The sequence below is a fragment of the Dipteris shenzhenensis genome, chromosome 31, assembly GCF_047967505.1.
Source record: "Dipteris shenzhenensis isolate YYH24624 ecotype China chromosome 31, Dip_SZ_1.0, whole genome shotgun sequence".
NCBI classification, from domain to species: domain Eukaryota; kingdom Viridiplantae; phylum Streptophyta; class Polypodiopsida; order Gleicheniales; family Dipteridaceae; genus Dipteris; species Dipteris shenzhenensis.
In genome coordinates, this window is record NC_141626.1 from 23,400,505 (window position 1) to 23,418,887 (window position 18,383).

Consider the following 18,383-nt stretch of genomic DNA (forward strand, 5'->3'; position numbering starts at 1 on the left):
ATAGGGGGGAGCGGGAGGGACAATAATTAGTCTCACGCAGGGGGAGAGGGAGAGCTTGAATTATGGAGGGGCATTAAAGAGGGAGGAATGTGTGAGATTGGGGGGGGGGCGGGGGGGACCACTTATGGAGGGCATTAACGAGGCTGAAAGAATCCCCTAAGACAGTTGGTCTTGTATATGTAACTAGCTATTTTCCATTCATTAAAAAGCTCTATTTTAGTGGTAGGAAGCACAAGCTGTGTACCCAAGTGTAGTATTTCATGAGGATGATTTACTCTACAATCAAATGGAAAATCAAATAACAGCTCAGAAGACTTATCTATTGAGAGGTACGTTTTCCTATCTGGAAAGCAAAGCCTTGATTTCTAATCTACTTCCTTCCAGGAATCCTTGATAACCCTAGATCCTGCCATATGTACTTGATTAGCTGTCTCTTACTTGTGGAGCTGCCTACTTGTTTATTGCTTATATATATCTAGATGAATCCACGAACATGCCCAAATTCATCCTCTAAAAAACACAAAACGTATGCAGTCTCAATCCCCTGACAGTCACTCATGAAGTTGAAAACCATAAGCTCAATCACGCAAGCTACTATGACATCCCCACCGACATCATCAGTGCCCACCGGTGGTATAGACCATAGTATAAGCCTATGCTCTTACACAAACAAATCCACACCCCCACTCATACTTGAGCATCCATTTATATAAAGGTCTTCATAATAAGTTTCTATCAACACTCCGAAGGTGAAGGGTAGACTCAGCCATGACAAAGCCTAGCACTAAAGGAGAAGGCTAATCAAAAGGGAGTCCACATTCTCTTCATTCAAGCTACAACTACTTGTGAAGACTATATGATTTCATTTTAGTCTTTCCCAAAGGTACATCTAAGCATTCGACAATCTAGCTGATAGGGCATTTCTTCTTATCCACATCAATTGACTTGCCAGCTAACTCATCATCAGATTTCAATAAAAATAATAGTGCCGAGAGAGCAGCCTCACTTTGAATCATTCGGGTGACCACTTCATCCAAGTTGCTATGCTTGCTCTTCTTTCCAAAGAGGCAGTCACCACTTAGGATCTTCTTGCATACTTCTTCTGTTATTGCATCTGGAACAAACCTTAATGCTCTCCACCAAATAATAGACATCGGTTTCTTTATTTCTTTCCTTTGAGTTGCAATGTGCTCTGGTGCCTCAAAGGATATCTTCCCTATTTCATATGCTTGGCAAACATCCACGATGCTCTGAAACACTGAGTCCTCGCAGAAGACAATGCAAATAACATCCCTGTATCTTGCAACGATGGTGTTCAAATTCTTTGCCAGCTGTCAAACCATGTGGAAACACGTGCATACCATACTGTATCAACACCACACTCTACGGTTTGATTAGTTTTGAAGCATTAGAGCAATAGAGGATCAGAGTGTGCCCCGTGGCTGCTCCCGCTGCCCGTCCTCTCCGCCCTCTGTCACGGGGGCGTGAAATTCTAAGTACTTTAATGTACTACAAGACCGTGACAACTTTGGTTTTAAAAGTCCAAGCGTGGGCTTAATAATGTGTAATTAAACGCAGCATGGTGCCTAGCACATAAGCGTAATTAATCCCTAGGCCCAAAGGCATTCCAAGGAATTAAAAGAGTGGTTGTTGGGAAATGATGACGTGGCATTTTTAATGGGCCCCCTAGAGGGCCATGTACCTTCAGTGGCCCCCCTAGAGTTCCAGGTGGCTCTAGTGCCTTCTACATGCTCCTTTGCCATTCCTGGACCTTCCTGGGCCTTCTAAACTTCACATGTGTGGTTTTCTCTCTCATCTTCTCCCTTTGTTGAGATTTTGGACTGGTTTTTCAGCCTCCTTCAGCTGAATTCCGTTTTTCTTCATAACTCCTCACCCGTTTGGATTCCTCGACTTCCGTTTGGCCCGATGGCTTCCCCTCTGCCTCCCCTTCGTAGTGATATGCTTTTCCCTCCGTGCGTTTGGTAGAACGGGCAGAGCTGAGCACTTCTTTTGCTGGTCGAATTTGCAAAAGTGGCTTTTTCTGGACCTTTTTTCTTCTACCGCCTCCTGGGCCTCTCCTCTTGCAAAGCTACAGCTTTCTGTTGAATTTCGAGTGGTTTGACGCACTGGTTGACTGGTTTTTCTCAGTTTAGGAGGACTTTCCGGCGATGAAACTTCTCCAAAGCCTTCTCAATGCATTCCTCTCTGAAGCACGCTTCTTTTGAGCCCAAGAACTCCCACTTCTTCGCGACAGAAGTGCTTCTTTTCGCATTTTTCAATGGAATTCTTGCTGGTCGGCTCTTGTAAATGCTCTTTCTTCATGCCTTTGCACTCCTCTTTGGCTGAGAATGCAATTGTGCATTGGCTACTATGTCCTCTTGGCGATTGAGGACTTGGTTCGAGTCTTCAGGGCTTGGTGAGTTGTGATTTTGCTACTGCAATTTCTTTTTTCCATAAGCTATTGGTTGGCCTCGTGTGCCGCCTCTTTCTTGGCTCACAGGTGCCCAGGCAGTGCTACATGAGTCATTCCTTGGTTGGGTACTTTGCTGATTTTATTTTGGAGCTTTGAAAAGCTTTGTGAATGCCATCTGGAAACCACTCAAAGAGAGTGCAGCTGGGGTGCAGTGTGATTGCATCTGGACAGCCAATGGAATTGCACTCGGAAAAGAGAATGCCTTTGGGTTGAGCCTATGGGTTAAGTGCACTTATGTGATGGTGTTCTATGCTTGAAAGCCTTGCGAAGGCTTAGTGAATTGGGGCTGCGTGCTCAGTTGCAGGGAAGGTCTCCCAGATGCAACTTGTAATCATTTCACTGTGAAATATAAAGAAATACCGAAAGGGGCGCCACGGTGTTTGGGGCCAATCGGGTGCACTTGTCTATGTCTGTTGAGCAGGGGCATTCTAGCCTCCATCCCTTTTTCAGTGGTTTTGTTTGTGAACAAATGGGTAAATGCCAAATGGTGATCATGCAATGGTTAATGGTTGTGATATATGCTTTGTGAGCTGTAAATAAGTGCTGAAGTGATTAAAGGTTTAGTTCCACTGCCCTCTGAGTGATTAGAGGCCGGTTTCATTGGTTCCATTGCCGGGATTTGAACCCGGGTCGTCTGGGTGAAAGCCAGATATCCTATTGATGCATCTTGACTATTGATCGCCGAGGATCACATAGATTTTGAGCAGTATATATGGATGGATGCATGCCTCTCCTAGCCATATTTTCACTATCTCTGTATACTATAGCTGCGGCTTTCTTGTATACTCTTTTATGCTATATTTCATGCTCGCTCCTGTGTTTTGAAACTGTGGTTTGCTGTTTCAAGAGAGGGGTATGTCACGGGGGCGTGAAATTCTAAGTACTTTAATGTACTACAAGACCGTGACAACTTTGGTTTTAAAAGTCCAAGCGTGGGCTTAATAATGTGTAATTAAACGCAGCATGGTGCCTAGCACATAGGCGTAATTAATCCCTAGGCCCAAAGGCATTCCAAGGAATTAAAAGAGTTTGTTGGGAAATGATGACGTGGCATTTTTAATGGGCCCCCTAGAGGGCCATGTACCTTCAGTGGCCCCCTTAGAGTTCCAGGTGGCTCTAGTGCCTTCTACATGCTCCTTTGCCATTCCTGGACCTTCCTGGGCCTTCTAAACTTCACATGTGTGGTTTTCTCTCTCATCTTCTCCCTTTGTTGAGATTTTGGACTGGTTTTTCAGCCTCCTTCAGCTGAATTCCGTTTTTCTTCATAACTCCTCACCCGTTTGGATTCCTCGACTTCCGTTTGGCCCGATGGCTTCCCCTCTGCCTCCCCTTCGTAGTGATATGCTTTTCCCTCCGTGCGTTTGGTAGAACGGGCAGAGCTGAGCACTTCTTTTGCTGGTCGAATTTGCAAAAGTGGCTTTTTCTGGACCTTTTTTCTTCTACCGCCTCCTGGGCCTCTCCTCTTGCAAAGCTACAGCTTTCTGTTGAATTTCGAGTGGTTTGACGCGCTGGTTGACTGGTTTTTCTCAGTTTAGGAGGACTTTCCGGCGATGAAACTTCTCCAAAGCCTTCTCAATGCATTCCTCTCTGAAGCACGCTTCTTTTGAGCCCAAGAACTCCCACTTCTTCGCGACAGAAGTGCTTCTTTTCGCATTTTTCAATGGAATTCTTGCTGGTCGGCTCTTGTAAATGCTCTTTCTTCATGCCTTTGCACTCCTCTTTGGCTGAGAATGCAATTGGGCATTGGCTACTATGTCCTCTTGGCGATTGAGGACTTGGTTCGAGTCTTCAGGGCTTGGTGAGTTGTGATTTTGCTACTGCAATTTCTTTTTGCCATAAGCTATTGGTTGGCCTCGTGTGCCGCCTCTTTCTTGGCTCACAGGTGCCCAGGCAGTGCTACATGAGTCATTCCTTGGTTGGGTACTTTGCTGATTTTATTTTGGAGCTTTGAAAAGCTTTGTGAATGCCATCTGGAAACCACTCAAAGAGAGTGCAGCTGGGGTGCAGTGTGATTGCATCTGGACAGCCAATGGAATTGCACTCGGAAAAGAGAATGCCTTTGGGTTGAGCCTATGGGTTAAGTGCACTTATGTGATGGTGTTCTATGCTTGAAAGCCTTGCGAAGGCTTAGTGAATTGGGGCTGCGTGCTCAGTTGCAGGGAAGGTCTCCCAGGTGCAACTTGTAATCATTTCACTGTGAAATATAAAGAAATACCGAAAGGGGCGCCACGGTGTTTGGGGCCAATCGGGTGCACTTGTCTATGTCTGTTGAGCAGGGGCATTCTAGCCTCCATCCCTTTTTCAGTGGTTTTGTTTGTGAACAAATGGGTAAATGCCAAATGGTGATCATGCAATGGTTAATGGTTGTGATATATGCTTTGTGAGCTGTAAATAAGTGCTGAAGTGATTAAAGGTTTAGTTCCACTGCCCTCTGAGTGATTAGAGGCCGGTTTCACCCTCTCCCTCCTCCCTCCAGCCCCCCTCCGCCTCCTCCCTCCACCATCATCTCCCGCCTCCATCCCCGCCTTCTCTCCCGTCGCCTCCCTCCCTACCTCCACCTCCGCCTCCTTCCCCACCTCCACCTCCACCTTCGACTCCATCGCGCCTCCACCTCCGCCTCCCTCCGCACCTCCTTCCCCCCGCCTCCATCTCTGCCTCCCCCTCTGCCTCCTTTCCCGCCTCCCCCTCTGATTCCATCCCACCCTCTCTCTGCCTCCATCCCCGACTCCCCTTCTGCCTCCTTCCCCTCCATCTCCTTTGCCTTCTCCGACCTCTCTCTGCCTTCCCCTCCGCCTCCTCCCCTGCCTCCTCCTTGCCTCCATCTAGCCCCCTTCTCTGGCTCTTTCGCCGCCTTTCTCTCCCCCGTTCCTCTCTCCTCTCTCCTCCTGCTTCCTTTTCAAAGGACCTCATTGCAGCCCTTCAGCCCTTTCTCGTCTTCTCCATTGACCCTCCGGCTTTGGGTGTGTTCGAGTTTGGGTCACAGGGGCTTCCTCAAGGTGTCTCTTTTTTCAAGGGCTCTCCCTAGCCTTTCTTGGGAGTGAGGCAGCTTCCCTGCCCACCTTCCAGGTGGCTTTTCTTTTTCTTTTCCCCTTCTTTGCAGCGGGAGTTTTGTGCTTATTCAAAGAAAGAAAATCTTGGTGGTGACCCTCCGTTTGGCCAGAGGGGCTCTATAGCAACACCCTCAAATCCCATAGCCGTTAAGGTTATCCTTTCTCCAGTCGAGAAACAATAGGTGCAGCATGCAGTCCAGTCACTTCAGGACAAGCGAGTTGTGGATAGAATTGTTTGCCTCACTCCCACAAGGAGACATGTGAGAGAGTGGATCCAGGCAAGCTTGGCACTAGAAGGGGACCACATCCAGGAGGTCATCATCTATGGAAGAGGCATTTTCCTCATCCAGTTGAGCTCTCTTGCTACCGCCTTGACACTTGTGGAGCAGAGCCCCATCCTCCTTGGCTCGCATCTAGTGTATCTTATCCCTTGGTACCATGGCTTTACAGTGGAGGACATGGTCACGGCACATGTTCCTTGATTCACGGTGATGCTTCGCTTCCCAGGGCTCCCAAAGAAATACAGAGCCATCCTCCCCTCCATTGGCAGAGCGTTTGGCACGGTGTTGGAGTCCTGCTAGATTCGGCAGCATCTGTGGTAGTAGATGACGGGGTCCGCAAGATCAGATTGGTGGTTGAGAGCCCCGAGTCCCTCCCAGAGTTGATCCTCCTTGAGACCCTCGAGGGAGGTACACTTCGACAAACTCATCCTCATCGAGACCCTCGAGGGGGACAGAGAGTGGAGATCTCCGATTTGCCAAGCCAGTGTCGTCGTTGCAGGCAGATGGGACGTTTAGCCCCTTAGACAGGAGTGGGGCAGGCAGAGTCAGCAGGCCAGGGCCCAGGCTAGGGCCCAGCACCCCCTTAGACAGGAGTGCTAGGAGTGCAATATATGAATAGATGGGGAATGTCCTCACGCTTCCTTTTGCATCTTTGGCATTTATCGTCCCCTTGATTGATCCTCCTGGCCCTTTTGGCTGTCCACACGCCTTTATGCACTAATATCCCTAACAGTTTTTCGGGAATATTTTTGTCCCACATTTGTTCAAACTTGACTTCCCATTTCTTTGTTGAGTCTCTTATGAACCACTCTCGGTTAAGATGGGTAATCAGTTATCTTGACATTCATCCATGATAGGTATAGGGAATACTTGGTTTCTACCCGTCCATCTAGATTCTCTGATACCCCCATCCAAGCCAAAGTTTCATTGTCCTAGAGGTTTTGTCTTTCTTTGATGAGCGTTGAGGATTAAGTCAAAACGACTAAGTTTGAACATTCTCCTCAGCTCTTCTTCACTCTTTCAAGTTTTTTCTGTTATGTCCCACAGGTCCTGCCAACATCTCAATCCTTTTTTGTTTAGTCCGAGTGCACTCCTGATTGTTGTATTACTGATTGAAAATTGTCCCCAGATAATAGAAAACCAGATTGAGTCCTAGCTACAAAATGTGCTAGTTTTCCTAGTGAACCTTTCTAGATTAGACAACGTTTACGAAGCTTCTCACACCTTCCACGTACCCTTCCATAGCTCTGAGCCTTTTGCTTTACAAGGCTCCTTGCTGAAAACAGCGATCCCTTCCATCAATGCCTTCCAATGTTTGCATATGATAGGCTTTACCCTGCTGATGCAATACCTGACCAGTGAGGCCCACACCGTATTTGGTGATTGGTAAGCTTTCAGGATCCGTTGTCCCATAAATCTCATAAAAAACTGTTCAACATTTACAATCCCTAGCCCTCCCTTTTCTTTAGGCATAGTACATAACTTCCATTGGACCTTAGCCATTTTCCTTTGCCCCAAGTTCCCTTCCTCAAAGGAACGTTCTGAATAGCGCATTGATTTGATTTGACGCCTTCTCTGATGGAAACCAACATGATATGAAATAGATCACAGAAGGGTAGATGTAGTGATTCATGACGAACTTCCTTCTAGCTAATGTTGGTTGTTGTCCTTGCCATCTAGCAATTTTCTCTTTGATCTTCTGTACTCACTTATTTTTATTAGAGCACCTAAAGCCGATTCGAATCTCCAACAAATGAAAAGCCTCACCCTCTTTTTGCCATTTGCATCCTTTTTCCATCACAACATTGGGGGGAGGATTTCCCGTGCCAAATTTTTTTGTCTTGCTGTGGTTTATTCTAGAACTTGATGCGTGAAATGTTTCGAGACATTGCATCACTGATTCAACAGACTGAGGGTCGTTAACGGGCGTGAGGTTGGGTCGTTTGCAAAATGTTGGCATACTATTTGGTGGTTTCTTTCTATTTGAATGCCTTTTATGTTCCAATTGTCAACTTCTCTTTGAATGAGCCACCCCAAGGCGTCTACAACAATGCAAAAAGCAGAGGTGATAGGGGGCAGCCTTGGCTTATGGATCCCCTCAAGGGAAGCGAGTTAGAGGTTTTGCCGTTGACTTCGACTTTAGCTCTTGCTTGCTGCAAGAGTTCATCCACAAATCTTCTGTAGTTAGGCCCAATGCCCATATCTTGCATAGATTGTTGAATAAGCCCCATTCCATTTTGTCATACACTTTGTCGAAGTCAACTTTCATGAAACAAATATCTTGTCCATGTTCTTTTGCATATTCCAACCCTTGCCACAAAGTCAGTATTGCCTCTAAAATGTGACGCCCCCTTATAAATCCTTTCTGCTCTTCTTAGATCAAATCCCGCATTTTGAATCTTAGTCTAATGGCCAGTACCTTAGCAAAGATTTTATAGCAAGTGTTGAGCATAGTTAGTGGTCTCCAATTCTTTAGGTCCTCCTTTTGACCCCCCTTAGGGATTAGTTTGATCATGCCCATGTTAATCCTGGTATCCAAGATGTCATAGTAGTTAATCCTTGCTATGCGTGATGGAGTTTATGGGTTTCAACCTTATGAGTGACTATCATGAGATTAAAATTGCACTACATGTTGGATGCCACTCCACAGACACTCACCTCTTTTAAGATAGCCTTGGATTTGTTTTGCATTGGAGCAGGGGCTCACATTAATTGGAACAAATCCAATGGTTTCTGGATTAGTGATGAGGACACTCCAGATTGGGGTGTTGATATTGGCTTTACTTGGATTCAGAGGGGTGTCTCCGTCAGGTATCTTGGATGCCAGGTTGGGGTGGGCATTTCTCCAGCACAGCAGTTCGCTCCCGTGTTAGAGAGCATCAGGAGGAAACTCCTATTTTGGGATTCGGTCAGACTTGACCTTGCATCCAGAGTGGTTGTTGTAAACCAAGTACTGTTGGCTACAGTCTGGTTTGTTTGCTCTTGCTAGTGCCGATCTACAAGCAGTATCACTCAGCTCAAGAGACCTATCAGGAATTTTGTGTGGAGTGGATTAGACGGCACTTCAGATGTGATAGCCAGGGTGGCCTGGGAGACTCTTATTCTACCCATTGAGGAAGGGGGTCTCAATATTATTGATCCAGACTTGCAATGTAGAGCCTTGCTTTGCAAAATGGTGGTCAGAGGTTCGATGCTTGGTTAGGAGCCTTGGAAGGATTTTTTCTTACGCAGTATACAGACATGCACACCTTCTCAGCGAGGAGATTGGATGGACAGACCTAGATGGATCTTTACGTCAGCCCATCTCATATCTCCTACCTCCCCTCTCATGGCTGCCATTCTGAAAGCTTGGGACAGCTTTAGAAGTACTCTTCAGAGAGTTCCACCCTCCTCTCGTGAAGAAATTGACAGGCAGCCCGTCATGTGGAATGATTGCATACTAGATGAGCATGGCAGATCACTGGGCATGTCACACTACATGCAGTGCACTGTCTAGATGGACCTAGGGATTAGTTGCTTGGTTGTCACTCACTGGTCCACAGGCTTTCTTCGAGGGACATGACATGGACACATCTTTCGTTGTTCGACGACACCTTGTGGCATGCTCCCTTTGGGATGTTCCGTTTACTCCATTCAGAGCTCCCCACGCTTCTGTAGACACATCTTGGGAGATTCTTGCTAGTATTACAGCATGGCATATTTGGAGAGCCAGATGTACAGAGGCTTTGGAGGACTCCCAGGTTTACCCTTCTCAGACTATGGCCAGTATCTGGGCAGATACTATACACACTTTGATGGCCATTTGGGCGAACATACAGGGAACCTCCAGGACTGCTACTGCTAGGAGGGTTGCTTTTCTCAGAGTTTGGAGGGGTTCTCCTTTCTTCTCTGACTCTCCTTCAGGGATGAGGTGGCATTTTCAGCCGCCACCTGAGATTTTTGTTTGCTCATTCTGAGCTGTTTTTTCTCATGCTTGACATGCTGTACTCTCGCACTTGAGCTTGCTCTGCGGTTTTAATTCATACTTAATGAAGTACTTTTCTTACAAAAAAAAAAATGCACCATGTCATGTTTTTAGAGAATGTGTTTGGGCATGTTCCTGGGTTCATCTAGATAGATGTTCCCACAATACTAGTGGACATGAAAATTTCACCTTGTGAAGTTTTCATCCATGTTGTAGCTTGCTGGTATTGCGATAAATTCATTCTATCTTAAGTGGTGCATGTTGCACATGCCAAGCATCCAAAAGTCCTCATGTGAGAAATCATGGGCTTATGACCTGTCCAAGCCTCATAAGGTGTGATGGTCTTCATTGCCTTGGTGGGTCATCTATTCAAAATATAATTTGCACACAAACAGCATCCAACCACAACTTGTTGGGCAAATAAATGCCTTTCAACATACACCTGGCCATCTCCATGACTTATCTATTATTTCTCTCAACCACGGGATTCTGCTAAGGAGTGTAAGGCACAAGCCATGTGAGGCCAAAAATTCAGCAAATTCCTTGGATATATATTCACCCCCTGTTTGTATTAATGTGAGCAATTTTCAGCCCCCTCTCATTCTCAACCGAGGCAATAAAATGTATGAAGCATGCAAAAACTTTAGATTTGGATTTCACAAACATCACTATGAACCAAATACAACTTGCGTCAGGCACCAACTCTCCCATCCTAGGGAAATGTAGAACGGTGCATCTTACCAAGCAAGCAAGGTTCACAAACATGCTTGGAAAGCATATGCATTTTGGGAAGATCAACAACCATACCATCCCTATGTAGCTTCACCAAAGCCCCAAAGTTACAGTGTCCAAACCTCTCATGCCCCAAATGGGTATCTACCATGGAAGAGGAATCAACAGCATAGGCATCTTCATCCGCAAGTCCAGCATCATCCAAACATTTGTCATAGGCATCAAGTCTATAGAATCCTCTAGTCAATGTCCTAGTCAAGACCATGGTAAAGGCACACCGAACACCATCAAAGAGAACCTAATAGCCACAAGTAGCGATGGCTGAAATAGAGATGAGGTCCTTGCAAATGCCTGGAACATAAAGCGCATTGTCTAGAGTGACCAGACCACGTCATACAGGCATCATGAACATCATTAACATCAGGGTAATACTGACATGTAAGTGTAGGCCATCTTCTGGTGGTTCTAGTGATGCCCTATAGGCCATGGTATGTGCCTTGTAGGCATAAGTGTAGGCACTTATAGTATTAGTGCCTTCTAGGCCACATAGGACACTTAGTCCTATGTGACACCTAGGACACTTAGTCCTAGGTCTAGGTACAAGTACTTTGTACTTGTGTATTTTCATCTTATCTAAGATTTGACGTGACTACTCTGAATCGACTCGTCTTGTACCTGCACTCTCTCTCTCTCTTCGTTTCGTACCTTCAGTGGTATCAGAGCAGGTATTGCTCTAGTCTTTCAGCTCTCCTCAGCCCCCGAGTCCTCCATTGCTCATTGTCAGTTTTCTGCCGTGCTGGTCGACACATTCCCAGCCTATTCGAGGCTCTTCAGCTGCTGTCCAAGATCCAGGCGTCCAGCTTCCCAAACAAAAGGTATAACTGCATTCCCTTCTGTACAGTTGTACAGAAGACCTGGTATTTGTGTTCGTACTACACGTCCGTACCTGCACGTCGCTTTGCCGTACTACACGTCCGTACCTACATCGACATACCTTCAGTTCGCCGTACAAGGTACCTACGCCGTACAACTGTACCTGCGTAGGAGTACAAGGTACCTACGCCGTACAACTGTACCTGCGTAGGAACTCCGTACAAGGTACTTGCATCGTACCTACAGATCAGTCGTCAAGAGCCTGTACCAGCTTCCCGTACACACGTACCTTCAGTCGTACAACTTGTACTTAATCTGGGTATTCCGTACAGTTTCACCACAGGTTCCGTACCTGTTTTGGCATTGGCTTGATTCAGGTTCTTGGTCTCACTGTAGTCATCTACAAACATTTGCAGTTTTGGGGCTTTTGCAGGACATTGGCAAATTTGGGGCTTTCATTTCCTTTCACCTACTTTGATTGCAATTTCTTGCAAGAATATTGGAGTTTTGGGATTTAGTCTGCAATTTCTTGTTTAAATTGCAGTACATTGGGTCAGATTGCAGGACATTCAGTTACATTTGCAGGAAATTGGGTCAGATTATCATACATTGGGTCACATTTGCAAAATTTCAGCAAAATTTGGGGCTTTTCTACATTTGCCCTCTTTTTGGCCTATTTGTCCTCAATAAATTTGGGGCTTTTGCCAAATTTGCTGTTTTTGCAGAACATTGCCTGTCACAGTCACATTTGGGTCAAATCTGCATTTTCCCTTTAATTTGGGTCAGAAACTTGCAAATATTTGCTGTCATTTTTGGGACAGCCAGCTTTTTGTAGTGATAGCTTTGAGGCTTATGGGTTGGGTTTTCAGGTCTTTTACAGGGTATCACAGTTGCTATGGCTGGGAACAATCAAGATTTATTTGGAGTTCTTCGTGAAGATGATAAGTTGGATGACACCAACTATCCGATATGGTCTTATCTCATGAAACATATTCTTGTTGCAAAGCATTTGTGGAATATTGTTTCTGGGGCTGATCTGAGGCCAGCCAATGCTTCAGTGGTTGTTTCTACTGCTGGTTCTTCTGCAGGGGGTACTCCTCCTGATGCCTCTTCCTCTAGCACTCTTGCTGCTGCTCTTCCAACTCAAGAACAGTCAAGATGGGATGCAAGAGATGCAAATGCACATTCATGCATTGCTTTATCATGCAAGAGAATCATTATTCCACACATCCGGTCTTGCAGGACAGCAAAGGATGCTTGGGATAAATTGGCTTCTCTCTATCAGATACGCAATGAAGCTCGTGTTGCATATTTGAGAAGGCAATTACAGGAAGTGAATATGAATGAAGGTGAGTCAATGGATGCATATTTGACAAAGATCAAGGACCTCATGGAACAGCTTGCCAACATTGATGAGGTGGTGCCAAATTCACAGCTTGTCAGTACCACATTGAATGGACTGCCAGATACATATCAAGGGTTTGCTACAACCCTTCAATTAGTGGCCATGGGTAATCCAGACCACTATTCTTTTGACCAGCTAGTTACTTTGCTTTTGCAGGAAGAGCAAAGTAGAGCTAACAGACAAGCCATTATTCCTGATCATGCATTTGCTTCATAGCAGACAGGAAGAGGCAAGGCTTCCAAGCCTATGGGCAAGCCAAAATCTGCGCACAGCAGCTGCAATTCCTCTACGCATAGCAGCTGCAATTCCTCCCATGCATCTAAAAATACAGCAGATAAGGGAAAGAAAAAAAAGATGCAACTATTGTCGCAAGCCTGGACATGACATTTCAGAATGCACGAAGCGCATTGCTTCGGAGAAAAAGAAAGCAGGATTGACAGTTAATGCCTCACATGCCATTGACTCCCATGAGCCAGCAGATGCTTCACATGCACATGCTCTTCAAGATGATTGGGCATGGGCTGTCCATTGCTCATTTGATCCCTCCAAAGCTGATGCACTCTTTACTGCTAATGATGCTCAGTCCTGGTACTTTGATAGTGGTGCTTCCAAGCATGTCACATCTTACAGACAATTGTTTCATTCTCTAGCTGATGCACCTCGAGGGGGGACTGTTACATGTGCTAATACTGCTTCATATGCTGTAAAAGGAGTTGGAGATGTGCAGCTCACATCCATTTCCAGCCATCCTGTCACTCTGACAAATGTTCTTTTTGTGCCTGGCATTGAAGTCAACTTGATTTCAATTTCAGCAATTGCTACTTCAGGTTTCAGAGTAATTTTTGATGGCTACAGATGCCAAGTATATGATCTTCGTGATGACAATGCCATAGTTCTCACTGGCACTTTGCAAAAAGGGCTTTATCACCTTGATCATCATTCAGCTGCACTTTCTATTGAAGCATTGGCTATATCAGATTCACAGCTTGCTGAAACTCATCTTTGCCATGAGAGAATGGGCCATCTCAATTATAGAGCTCTTTCAAAGCTACATTCACAACAGATGGCAAATGATGTACCTCAGACTCACACAGTTTCCAAACATGTGTGTGAGGGTTGTCTTTTGGGTAAGATGCATTGATTTCCTTTTCAAAAGAATTGTCCAAAAGTCTCACAAAGGAAATTGCAGCTAGTACACAGTGATGTCTGTGGCCCAATCAGGACAAATGCCATTGGAAAATACAAGTATTTCATGACTCTCATTGATGATTTCACAAGGTATTGCTAGGTATATCCTTTAAAGGCCAAATCTGAAGTTTTCTTATGCTTTCAGAGATGGCTGAATATGGTTGAGAATGAATCAGGAAACAAGCTTGTCACCCTCAACACAGATAGGGGGGGTGAGTATATGTCAAAGGAGTTTCATGCATTTCTATCCTCACGGGGCATTATTCACTCATGCACTACTCCTTACACTCCTCATCAGAATCCTGTTTCTGAAAGGAAAAACAGGTCCACAATGGAGATGGCCAGATGCATGCTTAAGGCCAAGTCTTTGCCTAATAAATTTTGGCTTGATGCAGTAATGTGTGCCAACTATGTGCTAAATAGATCACCTACACGGGCATTAAAGACTATTACACCTTATGAAGCATGGAAAGGCAGGAAGCCTTCACTTTCACATATGAAAGTTTTTGGGTCTCTTGCATATGTTCATGTCCCATCTCAGCTGAGACATAAGCTTGATGACAAGGCAATCAAATGCATATTCATTGGTTACAGCCAAGAGCGCAGAGGGTATCGGTTATATCAACCAAATACTAGAAAGATTATTGTCAGTAGAGATGTGATCTTTGCTGAACATTCAGCTTCTCCTCTTGTGGACTGCAAAGCAAAGCTAGATGTTGACATGTTTGATGCCTTTGACTCTTGGTTACCTCTGCCATCATCAGAGGAGGATTTTGAGCAGCAACATGAGCCTCCTGCAGGCCCACCACTGAGCAATAATCAGCCTCAACCTCATGCTGATTTGCAGGTTTCTCTTCCGGCACAAAATGATCCCACTACTCATGATGCAGTCATTGAAGAAAGAGCTGTCAAAGACAACAAAGGCAAGTTCCCAGATGGCTTCTTGATACCTTGAGGGACAGCAAACAAGATCAGCCTTTTGCTGCCCGGATAAGATCAGGGAATAGACAGCATGGTCACTTTCTTGAGTTTGCACTCCTTGCTACAGCTTGCAATGAAGAGCCTTTGTGCCATAAAGATGCTTTTGACAGCAAAGAGTGGATGGATGCAATGAAAGCTGAGTTACAATCTATTGCCAAAAATGACACATGGGAATTAGTAGATCTCCCACCTGGCAAGCATGCCATTGGAACGCGGTGGGTCTACAAATTAAAAAGGAAATCTGATGGCAGCATAGATCGATACAAAGCCCGTCTTGTTGCAAAAGGGTATGCCCAACAACAAGGCATTGACTTTGAGGAGACATTTGCTCCCACATCCAGGATTACTACCATTCAATGTGTCATTGCCATTGCAGCCCATCATCATTGGCAAGTGCACCAACTTGACATCAAGACCGCTTTTCTTCATGGGGATCTGCAGGAAGAAGTTTATGTCACATAACCTCCTGGCTTTGAGGTTGTTAATTCTGAAAATAAGGTATGCCGGCTTAGAAAAGCCCTTTATGGTTTGAAGCAGGCACCCAGGGCATGGTATGCCAAAATTCATGCACACTTACTATCCCTTGGTTTTCAGAATAGTCCCACAGAACCCACTCTTTATTTCCGTGGGAGTGGATCTGACTTTTTAGTGCTGATTTTATATGTGGATGATATGCTTATCACGGGCCCAGATACTCAGCAAATTGCAGCTTTCAAGGCTGATTTGCAGCAGATTTTTGACATGTCAGACATGGGACGGCTCCATTATTATTTGGGCATTCAGTTTGCTCATGTTGAGAGGGGTATCATGATGTCTCAGTCCAAGTATATTGGACTGCTCCTTGATCGTTTTCAGTTTGAGGATTGCAAGCCAATCTCTACTCCAGTGGACCCTGGCTTCAAATTATCAGCTCATGATGGGAGCCCACCATGTGATATCACTCTTTATCAGCAGGCTGTTGGATGCCTTATTTATTTATGTCATACCAGACCTGACTTGCAATATGCAGTATCTCAGCTCAGCAGATTCATGCACATGCCCAGTTCACAGCATTGGCAGGCAGTGAAGAGAGTCTTCAAATATCTCAGAGGCACTCAGGATTTAGCCCTCTTCTACGGTGATCAGGGTTCACTTACCATGCATGCTTACACGGATAGTGACTAGGCAGGATGTTCCGACACCAGAGTGTCACATACTGGCAATTGTTTTTTGCTTGGCAATTCATGTATTTCTTGGCTTAGCAAGAAGCAACCGACAGTTGCCACATCTAGTTGTGAGGCTGAGTACAAGGCAGCTTTCACCGCTACAGTAGAGTGTGTTTGGCTTCGACAGTTACTTACAGATCTTGGTATTTGCCAGACATCCTCCACTATTGTCTACACTGATAGCCAAAGTGCTTTGGCCATTGCGCGTAACCCAATGTTTCATGCGCGTACCAAGCATATTGAAGTTCACTATCATTATGTTCGGGAGCGATTGTCAGCAGGAGACATAGAGTTGTCCTATCTTCCCACAGAGAACAACATCGCAGATATGTTTACAAAGGCACTTCCTCGTCCCAAGTTCGAAGCCTTTCGACATGCTTTACACTTGGTTCCCTTTGTTACATGATCTGACATTCCTTGTACATTCATAGGTGGCTATATCTTTTTGGATGAACATGTGCCACCATGACCAGAAACTAGCAGGACACACAGAGTAGAGACCTCAGATTATGCACCTTATGTGATAGCAGACACGATGTGAGGTCAGAGAAATATGTGCTAATGAGGTGCCCTCGTTCCTACAAGATTTGAGGCTGATACCACTTTTTGTTCACTTAGGGTTTTATAAACATGCACCAGATCATAGACTACTCACACCAAGACCCTCTTCATGGTGAAGGTCACCAGACAGAGAGACAGAGTTAAAGCCATGAAAGTGGTGACTGGACGGAAACCTCAACAATGGTGATTATGCATCGACACTGAGTGTTAACCATAGGACAAGAGACCCAGAGCTTACCACATACTAGTAGGAATTTGAACACCGGTCCTGCCATTTCTCATCTTATTCATGGCACGTTGTTGCAATTTTCACCCAAAGCTGCCTCGCATCGTCAACTGTGTCAACCCTACTGAGCAAATCAAAGGTACACAACAACAAATTCATGGCATTCGCAATGCCTATGTACATTCATGTGTCACCCAATCAGCCACCAACACATGAACTCCCTCTATGAATAGTACCAAATATCATGGACCTATTTCAGCAACCCGTCCACTGTTTGGAAAAATCTGCAAATTCTATAAAATGAACCTGTGCAGAGAGAATCCTGTGGATGCTCCACATAAAACCCCTCTACTATGAATTCATCCAAAACCCCTGAACCTGCCTATACCTGTCTCTGAACCATAGCACCTGTCAAGCTCCTCTCAGAAATTAACATTGAGTCGTCCAAGGTCACCACAGCATCCTCTGATGGCTCCGCAATCTCAAACACAAAGTCCTCAACCACGCATATAGACCTCCAATGTCATGCAACTGAGGGCCTCCGAACAACTGCATCTCAGTCTCTTCAAAGACCGTGTCACTTTCTTCCACAGCAATCTTGCAGCAGGTTTCAGATACCTAGCCTCCTCGTCTGCCTCTCCCAAGGATCTTCATCTTCCATTCTCCTGGCAATTTGAGAGCACTTGAATAGACAATGTGCACAAAGCAATCTACCGAATTCACCAATGAAACGCAAAGAGAATATTGACCCTGAATTCACCTGTCAGATTTCACAAACTATCGTTGGGATCATGGTGGCTAGCCGTGTAGCCTCCATTGGGACTTCTGAGCTGGTGCTGCAGCTGATGTCTCCGGGTTCCTCCTGTCACAAACCCTGAGTACTCTGCCTAATCCTCATCTCCACTCATGAGGATCGCTATGTTCTCAGTTTCACTGACTGAGCAGCTCCTCCAGTCATTGTAGAATCTGGATCTAACGGTCAACAAAAGAAACCAGACCTCATCTGTCCAAATTTCAGCACAAAGAGGAAACAGGTGGAGCTAAGGAGGACCCATTTACGGAGGAAAAGAGCTAGGGAAATCAAATCAATCATTTTGAGTGACTCATTTTATGAGAAATCTAGTCAGGAGGAATGTCTCCATGAATGAACTGAAAATTACAATATTTACAAATATATCAAAACAGATCAGGTCATACCTGTCTCCCTGGAACAGGTTTCCAGTTCAATAGGGTGGACAGGACGCTATTATAATAGGATGATCTTCAACTAAGCAGTTTGCATAGAAAACATCGTTCACTACAAAAGTTTGTTCCATCCGGCACTGAATGATTGGTCAAAAAGCATCATACCAAATCCCTTCCAGTGCAGAAAGCATGAGCACCTCTATCCTAGAAATGGCACTTTCTAGCATGAGTAGAAAGACACATATGTTAGTGGACTGCT

General features: G+C 45.2%; 1 protein-coding gene across 1 annotated transcript in view; it reads right to left on the reverse strand.

The window, feature by feature from the left end:
- Positions 1-18,383, reverse strand: part of ERA1 (Prenyltransferase family protein) — a 111,135-nt gene that overhangs the window by 21,212 nt on the left and 71,540 nt on the right. The window lies entirely within an intron of this gene.